Raw genomic sequence first — 12,159 nt, forward strand, 5'->3', positions numbered from 1 at the left:
CTACTCTACATTAGATTTATATTTTTCAGAATGTGCCATACTTCATCATAAAAGAAAATTGTTTTAAAAACTGAATTATCTTTTCTCCTCTAATGAAATCCTTTGCAGAACTCATTTCTTTGCTCTTGTTTATAGAAACATTTAAGACTTATTTTCAAAGAATATAACAGCATAATAGTGCTGCCTTCCAATAGTTCTGTACCCCATCACTTGTGTAATGTGGATTACACAAGATGTACGAGAATTTTATAATAAACCTGTATGATGATGAAGTCAGTGAGGATGAAGCCACAGTGAAATGGCTTCACCGGGAGGAGACGCATGTCTGTGAGAAACGCTGTGCAGAGCTCTTTAGCATCTCCGAGTTATTGGAAGATAAGAAAAAAATCACACTAAAAACTTACCTGTTCTCATCATGAATGACAGCAAGGGGCCAGTGTCTTCAGAAGACTTCTCCAGAGCTGTGCTTAGCTACCAACCACCCAGTCCAAGCAGTGAGGATGGCCATGGGGAGAATGGTGGTGGCTCAGTGGACATGAAGAAGCCAGTTGTGGACTCTGTGGTGTACCTAAAGACAGAGAGGGCCCTGGCACCTGCCCCCAAGACATAAGCTGTTTACAAATGTGACCTTGCAGGCGCTGAGAGGCGCCAAGGTGGCGGTGAGTCAGTGGAGGGCATATCAGCTGCCTGCCCCAGTGCCCGGCATCAGCAGCACCCATGGGTGTTGAGCACATCCTGTGTCTGCAGCAGCAGCTTCAGCAGGTCCAGCTCACCCAGCAGATTGCAGCCAGGTGCACACGTGGCCCTCTCATGCCCTCCACTCTGGCGGCGGGCAATGACCTTGGGCAGCCATATGTCCCAGCAGGTTTCTACGGCTGTGACTTTGTTCAGCTGGAAAGCTGGAAGCCAAGGTCTGTCTCTGGATGCCTTGAAACAAGCCAAACTACTTCACGCCAACGCCCCTTCGGCCGCCAGCTCTCTGTCCCCAAGGCTGACTCCCTTTGCTCTGAAGCTGGATGGAACCAAGGTGCTCCCAAATGCCAAGTCACCTCTCCCACGTGCTGTGCTTCCTCAGACGCCAGGCTCGGTGCTCTTCCAGAGTCCTTTCTCCACGGTGGTGCTAGACCCTTCCAAGAAAGGGAAGAGGAAGCCACTGAACATCTCCCCAGCTGACGTCAAAGCTGGAGATGAGGCGGTCCTCCACAAGCACAGGTGTGGAGCGGTCTCCCATGCTTATCTGAGCCCAGCCAACCTGTGTCCAAGTGGAAGTTCCTGGCACGTTGGTGGGACCCCCAACATTGTCCCCAGGATGACCCCTCCATCAGCAGCCCAGCCATGCTGAGCAACATGGCTGCACACGGTGTGGGAAGCACTTTTCGCCCACTGGTGCACTTCAGAGTCACAAGTGGACTCACACCGGAGAGAAGTCTCTGATACGCAACACTTGTGGGCGAGTTTTGCCACTGACGTCAACCTGAAGGTCCATTATGTGATACACGGGGCGAACAGTAACTCGGCCGCCGTGGGAGGGAGCTGGCCCTCGAGAACACCATGGCTCTGTTAAGAATAGATGGGAAAAAGTCTCAGAAACATTTCCCAAGGAAATCCTGGCCCCTTCGGTGACTGTGGGCCCCGTGTTGTGGAACCAGGACACCAGCATGCTCAATGGCAGCCTGGCCATGGAGACCAGTGAGAGCCCAGTGATCGGAGTGGGGGTGTCCTACCTGCCTGGCTTCCTTGGAGGCCAGAATGACACCACCATCCCCGAGATGGATGGCTCCCAACCAGCCATCAGTGCAGATGTGGGAAAACCAGGTGCTACTGACCGATCGCGTTCCTTCACTTCCTGGAAGAAAGCCAGATTACAGTCAGTGACGCTAACAGAGAACTTGCATGGAAGGAGAAGTGCAGACAGAGTGAAATCTCTAGAATCTGCTTTTCTGGTAAGCACTCACCTCCTGTTTTCTTTTTCTTACTGATATGCAAATGATGTTTTTGGAGGTTGTGACCGCAACTTCAGGCACGTCCCACAGTCACGATTGTTGCTATGCTGCTTTGCAAAAAGCTGAAAAATCAAACAAACAAAAAAAGGTCATACCAAAACAAATAAAGACAAGCATTTAACAAAACAGAGAGAGGAAGAAGCGTGTCTTGCAAAGTAGCTTTTGTACCTGTTACAAACTGTATACATAGAACCTTCGTACAACCTAGAATTTTTTTCCGAAGACTGTTACCTATGTCAAGGCGAACCTCTGGAACTCACTGACCCAGCATGGAAAAGACAACGACTTAGCCTGATTGAGGGTGGGGTACCGTGTACTTCCATGATAACTCACATCTGTGGTAAAAGGACAAGGTCTGCCACCTGGATTAGGGGCCCATGTGTATACGCCCCCCATCCCCATCTTACTGTTTCTCTGAACGTACTTAAACAAAGAAAAGAAAACTAAGGGTGCAGAATTATAAACTTGCTTCAGCTTTTTTTTTTTTTTTTTTGAGATGGAATCCCACTCTTTCACCCAGGCTAGAGTGCAGTGGTGCGATCTATCTCGGCTCACTGCAAGTCCCACCTCCCAGGTTCAAGCGATTCTCCTGTTTCAGCCTCCCGAGTAGCTGGGACTACAGGAACGCGCCACCACGCCATGCTAATTTTTTTTTTTTAGTACAGATGGGGTTTCACCATGTTAGTCAGGCTGGTCTCAAACGCCTGACCTCAAATAATCTACTGGCCTTGGCCAGTAAGCTCTGGGATTGCAGGCATGAGCCACTGGGCCTGGCCTGCTTCCACTTTAGAACCTTAAGTTGGATGCCCTCAGATGGACTCGTGGTAGCATTTGGGGAGTTAGCGTGTGTGTTGCTGCGCCTGAGAGCGCCACTGTCCTCTCCACACTTCCCAGGTGCTGTTCTCCTGAACCCCGGAAGACGTGGGCACCTGAGTGGGGAATCTCAGGCGGCTTCATTTCGTTTCTCAGTGCCTACTCTATTGAAGAACTGGGTTTTCATTCTTGAGAAGAAATTCATGGAAGGGTGTGTTTACGATCACTGGTTCATATACTAATTTTTTTGTTGAATTTCCTTGTTGGGACTTAAGCCAAGTAATTATAGAGATTTTTGTGTGTGTTTTCTTCCTGAATATTTCATGAAGGCTATGAAGTCAGAATAGGCAATTCCTGGGTGTGAAAGATTTAATTTATCTACCTCATTTATTTTTATATTCTTTTGTAGCCATAGTGTCAGTTTTCCTATTTTGGGACTGACGAAGTGTTCCCAGGCCCTGTCTAAAATCTAACAGTTATGTTGGTGGGAAGAGCTGAACGTTCCAGAGGTTTCTGTGATGCCCTTTTTTGTAATCTCCTTTTGTAAGTGTAATAGAGCAAATGAAACATTGCTTTCCTGGTTTAACAAGAAAGGAGAAAGAAAGAAAGACTCTAACTTCTGGGAGAAAAGTCTTTGCCCTCTGGGTGGAAAAGTGGGTCCAAGGCTGTTAGTCAAAGTGTTGTCTCTTAGTTACTGCACTTGACTTTAGGATTCCCCAGATATTATTAGTATGATTACTCTTTCTGCCAAGGTGTACCTTTCCTTCTGGAATTGTAAGTGAGCACATACTAGTACCTGTTTAGACTGTGAAATGGATGTCACGAAAAACGGACCAGTGGCTTTCTCACTGTTGAGCTAATGATGCCTCATGAACGGAAGATCCGTGGAGAAACCCATTTCGTTGTACCTGCTGGTGCTTTCTGTCTGTTGGAAAATACATTTTGGATTTTTTCCCCCAAAAAGCTTACCTATTTTACTTCCTGTGAATCTGTAATTATTTCAAAATTAAAACTTAAAAGTTGTAGACAAGGAAAGAAACCTTTTCTTTTACATTTTTTGCCACTTCCACAGCAATGCTGGTATTTCTTGTTCATTATATAATATTCTTTTCAGCCCTAGAGAGAACTATTTCAGGCCTGGGCCTGTGAGTAAGAGGTTCCCTGCACCCACTTGCTTATGTCTCTCCAGCCAAGTGCTACTTTAGGAAGCAACATAACCTAATTTCTGGGCAAGAAAGCTAAGGGCTCTCCATTAATTTAGAGATTGAAAATAAAGGGAACTCCAAGACAGGGATAAAAACATGCCCATGGTTTTGTTGTTAGTTGATTCTTCCCCCAGTTGTGTAGTCGGCATTCTGCCCCTAACCCCACTGGCTGTGGGACAATTTCCACCGTGTATTCTCTTCACTTGTGTCTCCAGCTCCTCTGATTGTTCATAAGCTCCAGTCCCTCCCAGCCTCAAGTGCCCTTCCCAGATCATCGTTTCCTTGTCCAGTGCATCATGTAGCAGAAGAATCAGAGTCGTACAATCATAGGTGCAAATTTCTGAGTGCAAACTCACCCCTTTCCAGTCTTGTGAACGTGGATCAGCAATTTTAATGAGCCTTGGTTTCCTCATCTCTCCTTCTGGGGTGATCCCTTTCCCCCAGAATTGTGGAGTGCAGTTGGTGAGGACTTTATGAGAAAGCCCCTCGCCAGGTAAATATTAGCTCCTCTTCTCTCTCCCTGACTTTGGCGGCTTGCCCTCCTGGCCAACATTCCCAAGTTCCTCTGAGAGCATCTGTGGAGGCTGGTACCATGCTGCCTGCTGTTCTCTCCTCGCCCACTGTGGCCTGGCTTACGTGCCCACATTCCCACTGCAGCAGAATTTTCACAGGATTTACAGACGAATTTCTAATTGCCAGACGACAGATTCTTCCTCCGTCTTCCTTTCACTTGACCCCTCACAGCATCCTGTTCACTCTTCCCCTGTCTTTCTTGGCTTCTACAACAGAACATCCGCCTGCTCTCCTCACTCCAATTGTCCTCTCCCCTTGGCTTCCTTCCTCTGCCCCCTCTGCCCCTCAGATACCGAGCTCTGACGTAAACACTTCTCTGGTCCCTTCCTTAGATTGACTTCATCCTTACCACAGCCTCCAGGCCTCTCATGTCCTGACTCTTCTCAAATCCACGTCTCCAGCTCTGGCCTCTCTTCTGAGCACCAGACCTGAGCTTCAGCAGCTTTTTGGGCAGATTCTCCATTGAATGTTCTGTAGACTCTCAAACGCTGCCAGCTTCCCAGTCTCTTGCTTCTTCGAATAGAATTTCCTTCCTTGTATGGGACACTAAACTCGTGCACCTTATTGGATTGCTTTGATTCATCCCTCCTCCTCCCCCCACCCCAACCCATCAGGTCACCCTTCAAACATGAGATCAGACTTCCTGAATGGTTGACAATGGACCAGATGCCACAACTTGGAAAGACTAAGAATTGTCTCTTTGTGAGGTAAGGTTTGACCAGTGAAAATGGGAACTAGGAGGGATCCTATCTCTCCTGTGGACCACTTCAAGGTGATCTGTCATGCATGCTGGACAAATGTCCTGTTGAAAGATTTTGCTTTGTTTGTTCCCCCTAAAGCAGGGCCAGAGACAAAACTAGCAAGCAGATAATTTACTTGGGAAATGATTCCAAGGAGCAGGAATGAGAGACATGGGGAATGAAACACAGAAGGTGGAAAAGTCAGTACAAAGATACATTATTAAGTAGGCACCACTCTGGGTGGTGATTGATGCTCAGTGATGTCAGGAGATCTAAGGAGCTTTGTGAGATGTGTCTAAGAATTACCCTTCTGGGAAATGAAAGGGGGACCCCTATCCATCAGCTCCTGTTTCCCCACGGATGTTAACTCCTGGGTACTTCCTGGTTGTACCCAGGGCTGAGTGGGCTCTCCCAGCACCCCACCATGGCATTACAGTGACCCTGGAGCAGGAGGAGAGCCACCAGGGAAAGACACTCTCAGGCTGTATCTGTGTAAAACCGATTGAGACCTGTGTAGAACTGTTGCTGCAGAAGTGATTGGAGTAGGAAACAGGGCTGAGATTTGCAGTGGAACGTAACAGTTGCCACACGTGGACCTACTGTGTCTCTTTGTGGCCTCATTGTCAAGCAGTGGTCAGTGCAGTAATTACTCACCTTGCACTGCCTCACACATTTCTTTCTTGTTTCCCCTCCTGTTTCCTCCTCCCTCACTCTTATAGGCTTGTATCTCCATAAGAAAGTGTGAGCACTTTAGTTCTTGCCTCAGACTCTGACTTCTCAATGACTCATTATAAGGCAGTGTTTTTTTTCTTTTCTTTTCTTTTTTGAGATGTAGTCTCTCTCTCATCACCCAGGCTGGAGCACAGTGCTATGATCTCAGCTCACTGCAACCTTCACCTCCCAGTTTCAGACAACTCTCCTGCCAAAGCCTCCTGAGTAGCTGGGATTACAGGCTCCCACAACCATGTCCAGGTGATTTTTATATTTCAGTGGAGATGGAGTTTCACCATGTTGGCCAGACTGGTCTCAAACTCCTGACCTCAGGTGATTCATCTCCTTCACCCTCACGAAGTGCTGGGATTACAGGTGTGAGCTACCCAGCTGATAGGGCAATATTTTAAGAGGCTGGATAGTAGCTTCTCTTAATTGCTATGGAGATAATTATTATTAAAAATCAACGTGTAATAGTTTGATTATTTAGAACAACACAAGAGAATGGCTGGCTCAAGGCAGTCAACATACTTTTAAAGCCAGAAAGCTTCTATGGCAACTGTTATTCTTTTAAACTTTTTTCACAAGCAATATTTTTTATTGAAGTGTAACCTATAGAAAAGTGCATATGTTATAACTACAGACTTTGATGAATTTTCACAAAGCAAGCACAGCCATGTAACCAGTCCTTGGATTAATAAATTTGCAATTATCAGCATCTATGAAGCCTCTATTATACCATCTTCCAATTACTTTCTCCTCCTTTCCAACAGTAGCTTCTATGACAACTTTTAAGTAGATTGTTGTCTGGAGCAGTCACAGGTCAGATTGTGCTGAAAATCAGACCCAGAATCTGATTATGATGGCAGCACAGCAGAAAAGACTATGTGAAGTAGTCACATAGTCTTGTAAGAGCTTGAGACCTGCGTTAGGAACATTTTGGTAGCTGAATGCAACTGTCTTAAACCGTAACATTTCTTTGGACTCTACGGGTTGGCAAAAGCAATCTCTTCCCTCTGCCAGAGGAGAATAGCCTCCCCTTGCCTGGAAATCACGTCAACCTCACTTGAATTGGTGCCTCACAAAGAGGCACCAGTTCTCCTCTTGATTCTCCTCAAGTCTTGCTGCCATTATTCATCATTTCTTTCAGGCCAAAAACTAGTCAGACCTTAGCACAGCCTCGATGGAGAGGAAATAGCCTAAATGTCAAGGGAACTTTATAAAATGAGCTAGGCTGGATCTTGGACGTGCTACCTCAAGTCCCAGGAATCAAACCCTAAGGCCTCTAGAAAAGCTCTGTGGGAGGGATCCTCTCTCTCTCATGGTGTCCCCGTCTGCCCACATCTGCATGTTCTGGGTCCCACTCTGTCTGTTGTAGGTTCAAGCTTTTATGATAACATCTCTATTTTCTTTACTCATGAAAGACAAAACTGGTGCATGCCGAGTCCTTAGGTCCAGCACTTTCCTCCCAGACACTGCAGAACTGCAGATGTTCCTCTACTGCCTTCCCGGACACAGTGCTCTAAAGAAGCGGTTGGAACATTTTGTCTCTTATAACTTACTTTTTTTTTCCAGACTGGGTCTTGCCACTTTGCTCAGGCTGGTCTTGCCTCAAGTGATCCTCCCATCTTGGGCTCCCAGCGTGCTGGGATTACAGGTTTGAGCCACCACACCCAGCGGTTATTTGCTCTTGTGGCTTGAAAAGTTAGCCTTATGAATAAAATGCCTATAGTTTATCAGCCATATATTAGAATTAACCCTTGAAAGTGACCCCCATTTATTTTGTGGGGGGTGGGGTGTGCAAAGTGTTGGCTCATCTTGTTCACAAACTGCCATGTGGCATGTGCCTGTCTTCCTTTCTCTTTCCATGTGTCCCCATCTGTGCTACAAAGCTGCCTGGAATGGATCCTTAACTGGAAGGGCTGATCTTTAGTGATGTTGGAACTTGCATTTTATCCTGCTACACTGTCTTCTGGATATGTGTCACCCTTCATAAACAGACACACACAGAACTCAATTTTTGTTGTTTACGTGTGTGTGTGTGTGTGTGTGTGTGTGTGTGTGTGTAACTTGCCCAATTTTGTTTTGAAGCTGACCAATCCCCAGATTTGTTAGAAGCAGCATAACGAGCCAGAAACCACTTTGGCTGGGGCAGCTTGACATTCATGGTAAATGCATGAGCCCACAGCACGTGGCTTAATGGATAGATGAAGAGTGGAGTGAGCAAGTCTGGGGAAGCTTAGCCACAGGGGCTTGTTTCATTGCTGTCCAGGTACTTGCGGGCATCAGTTACAAAGGACTGTAGGTTGTTGGGAAGATCTCCATCCCCTGCCACTGGAAATAGTTTTCTTGTTTGATAGGCAGGGAACACAGAGAAATCCCCGTTTAGTTACAGGCATAGGGGCACGCCTTCGCATGAACTGAGTTTGGGTAATGCTTCCTTTAAAATTTTTATTTTAAAAACCTTGGATCTGTATATAATGAACATAATAAATTTTTATTACAGATATTTTGGAAAATTTTTTAAAGCATCAAAGAAAACAATGGTCTGTCTTAATTCACCATCTGAACATGACTACTCTTAGTTTTTTTGCAAATTCTTCTACTTTTAAAAATGAGTATATGCTACATGTCTTATAAAAGTGTGATTGTATTGATGTGAAGCTTTATATCTTATACGTTTCATTTCACATGCCTTGAGCACGTATCCTTCTAAACCCGACTTTTTTTTTCTGAAGTGAAAAATCCCGTCTTTGTCTTTACAATCCCTTTTTCAGAAGTAACCACTTTAGCAATTTGACACATATTCATCCAAATATTTTCTGTGTTTATACAGATACAAAAAAATCTTTAAACACATGTATCCCTTTGTGCTTGGAATTATGTTTATACATGGTTTACTTTTGTTCACTAAACAATGTATCTACTTACTTATTTAATACTTTTGTTTCAGCCTGAGCAACATAGTGAGATCTAATCTACAAAAAAATACTTAAAAGTTAGTTGGGCATGGTGAAGTGCACCTGTGGTTTTAGCTACTTGGGAGGCTGAGGCAAGGGGATCATTTGAACCCAGGACATCAAGGCTGCAGTGACCTATGATTGTGCCACTGCACTCCATCCTGGGTGACACAGTGACACTCTGTCTTTTAAATGTTTTATTTTTTTGTGATGTCTCTGTGCCAGGGACTAAGAACCCTGGATACCTTCTTAGGGCACAGCAAGGAATTCCATCTCACTTAGAAAAACAGGTACAGAGTATTTCATAAATAATTTATTTAACTATTCATCTACACTTTTAGGTTGGTTCTAATATTTATGTTTTGACTGACAATGTTCCTCTCATTTGTCTAACACCCTGCTAGCCCAGATAAGAAGGAAAGTGGTAATTAATTCAGCAAGTGGATTAATTACACTCTCATAAAACCACCACCTCTCTTCCGAATATGCTATTTAAAAATACTAATGGCTATTATATTTAATTAGCACTGCATTTGGGTTTTCTACTGTTACTGTTCTAAAAATTCAAGTAATTTTATGTTTGTGATGAAGCTTTTAATGGTTTAGATAAAATGGGAATTTACTGAGAAGTTTCTGGGACCCATCTGTGATAGTGTGATCTAAATATTTGACCCTTCCCCCATGCTCTGGCGTACAACTCCTAACAGCCTTAGAATCTCCAAAGGGAGGTGTTTTTGTATGCTATCAAGACTGGTGGCTGGCGTTCCCCAGGTAGCTTCAGGATGGGGCTGGTCATAGGAAAGACCAAGGCATTGTTAGAGGGTTGAGACTCTTCAGCCCACCCATAACTTCTTGGGAGGAGAGGGGCTGAAGGTTAAGTTCACTAATGGCCAGTTATCTAATCAAGCCTCCATAAAAGCCCAAAAGGACAGACTTTGGAGAGCTGTGGAAAGAACACCTCAACTCCATGGGGACAGATGCTCTCCTGTACTCAGGACACCTGCACACCTTTTCCAGTGGATCTCTTCATCTGCCTGTTTATTTGTGTCCTTTAAACTACCCTTTGCAACAAACTGGTAAATGCAAGTCTTACCCTGAGTTCTGTGAGCCACTCTAGCAAATTAATTGAACCTGGGGAGGGGGTTGTGGGACCCTTGACTTACAGTCAGAAGCACAGGTAAAACAGCCTGGGGTTTCAGATTAGCATCACAGCAGGGGAAGCAGTCTTGTGGGACTGAGCCTCCCCCTGTGGGATCTGACGCTATGTATGGGGCACGTCCCCCTACCCCTGCAGCACGCACGGCTGGTCACAGAAGTCTGTGTTGGTAGCTGTGGTGTGAGAGTGAAGGAAAACCCATCTGTTTTTTCTCCTCACACCTCTAGACCTCTTCACCTGCCGCTGGTGAGCCAGGGCTCCTTGTCCCTGCCCATCTCTTTCAGTCTTTAGGGTGGGAGCTGACGTACTGATTTCTATTTAAACTTCAAAAGGCTTTTAGAGGGGAAAAGTTATGGGGTCGGTCATATTATTTCACAGTAAGCCAATTTTTAATACCTTGAAATGTTTTTAGTTATGGCTTTCAGTTACTGAGTAACGGAGAAGAAACTTGCCACGTCAGCTTTACTCTGCTCCGCGTCACCTGCTCGTCAGCAAATGCGTCCCTCTTCCCAGCCCTCCTTGACACTTGCTCTGATGTGTTTGCCATGGGTAGACCCCTGGGCTTGTGCATACATCCCCCCCCCGGCCAGCCCTGTGACCACTTCAGCCTCAGGTGCCAGGTCTCCCCATGCCACCCGCCCTTCAGTTGTGTTGATGAACTGCAGGTCCCGGAGTGAGCTGTGTGTGCCAGGACCCTCTCCTTTAACGCAGACTGTTTCCTTTGCTGGGAGTGCACCCCCTTCTCCTCTCCTGAGCTAACTTCCTCTTAAGAATGTTGAAATTCACTACAGGACTGAAACACCCCAGCTGGTATACAGCAGAAAGAACAGTTCAGTTAACATGAAACAAACACGGGCGCCCTGTCTTAGGTTCTGAAGCCAGTTCATCATGGAGCAAAAGTCCCCATTTAGTTACAATATGAAATACCAATTAAATACCTAATGTTGAATACTAACAGTCACACAAAGTTATATCCCCTAGAGCATTATGATCTCTAGGAGGTTTGTCGGGTGATACTCTTAGTGTGACACTGACAGGCTATGCTGTGATTCTTTTTTACATTATCTCCAGGATTTGCATAATTTCTCTTATACTGTGTTCCCCCCTTATCCATATCCAAAACCCCCAGTGGATGCTTGAGACCACAGATAGTCCTGAACCCCATAGATGCTATTTTGTTCCTATATATGCATACTCACGGTATTTTTTAATTTATAAATCAGGCAGGAAGTAGATTAACAAGAACAATACCAAAATAGAACAATTATAACTGTAATAAAAGTTGTGTGAGTTGATATGCACGAAGTGCATAATCAGTAATGCCTCGACTAATTCACTCAACTAAGAATACTTTTTAAATTTTCGCCTTGTTGCCTAGAAGAAGACCTAAATGTTGGACATGATTTCTGCCTCAGAGAAAGAACTGCCTCAAAAGTTATAGTTTCAGTGCTGTTAGGACATTGAATAGTTTTGTGTCTGGCCTTACAATCTTTTCCATGGTAAGGTAGTAAATAAATGCTAACTCTTATCATTAATCCGCAGCGGTGATGATCATCCTGCTACGGTTGTCCCTCGTGAAACTGTTCTTCAGCTGTATTAGAGGAGGCAGCAGTGCCGTGCTCAGGAAGAAGGGCTGACGGTGCCGTGCTCTGCGGAGCAGGGAGGGGAACCGTGCCTGGCTGTGTGGTCTGGGAGTGTGGTGAGGTCCTGCAGTACTGTGAGCTGGGCTCTAACACCTGCTTTGCCCAAGTCTTCTCCACTCACAGCCCATCCTAACCACGAAATTGGTAAAGAAAACCTTAGTCTTTCAGAAGAAACCCAGAAAACAAATACCAATTGGTTCCTCCTGGAGCAGGGTCCTTGTGGGCATCGTTCCCTGAATTTTTCTGCCCGTGTTTGATGGCAGCATAACAGACTGTGTGGTTCCTCAGAATCATTTCTGACACAAGAAGTGACCCCATCTGCAGGAGGGCAGTGTTCTTTCAGCCCCAGCTTTCT

At 45.4% G+C, this 12,159-nt stretch overlaps 1 pseudogene; it reads left to right on the forward strand.

Annotated features, from left to right (window-relative positions):
• Positions 1 to 233: 233 nt before the first annotated feature.
• On the forward strand, positions 234 to 11,798 carry LOC108312700 (annotated as a pseudogene).
• The last annotated feature ends 361 nt before the right edge of the window (positions 11,799 to 12,159 follow it).

Source organism: Cebus imitator, unplaced genomic scaffold, assembly GCF_001604975.1.
Source record: "Cebus imitator isolate Cc_AM_T3 unplaced genomic scaffold, Cebus_imitator-1.0 Scaffold129, whole genome shotgun sequence".
NCBI lineage: Eukaryota > Metazoa > Chordata > Mammalia > Primates > Cebidae > Cebus > Cebus imitator.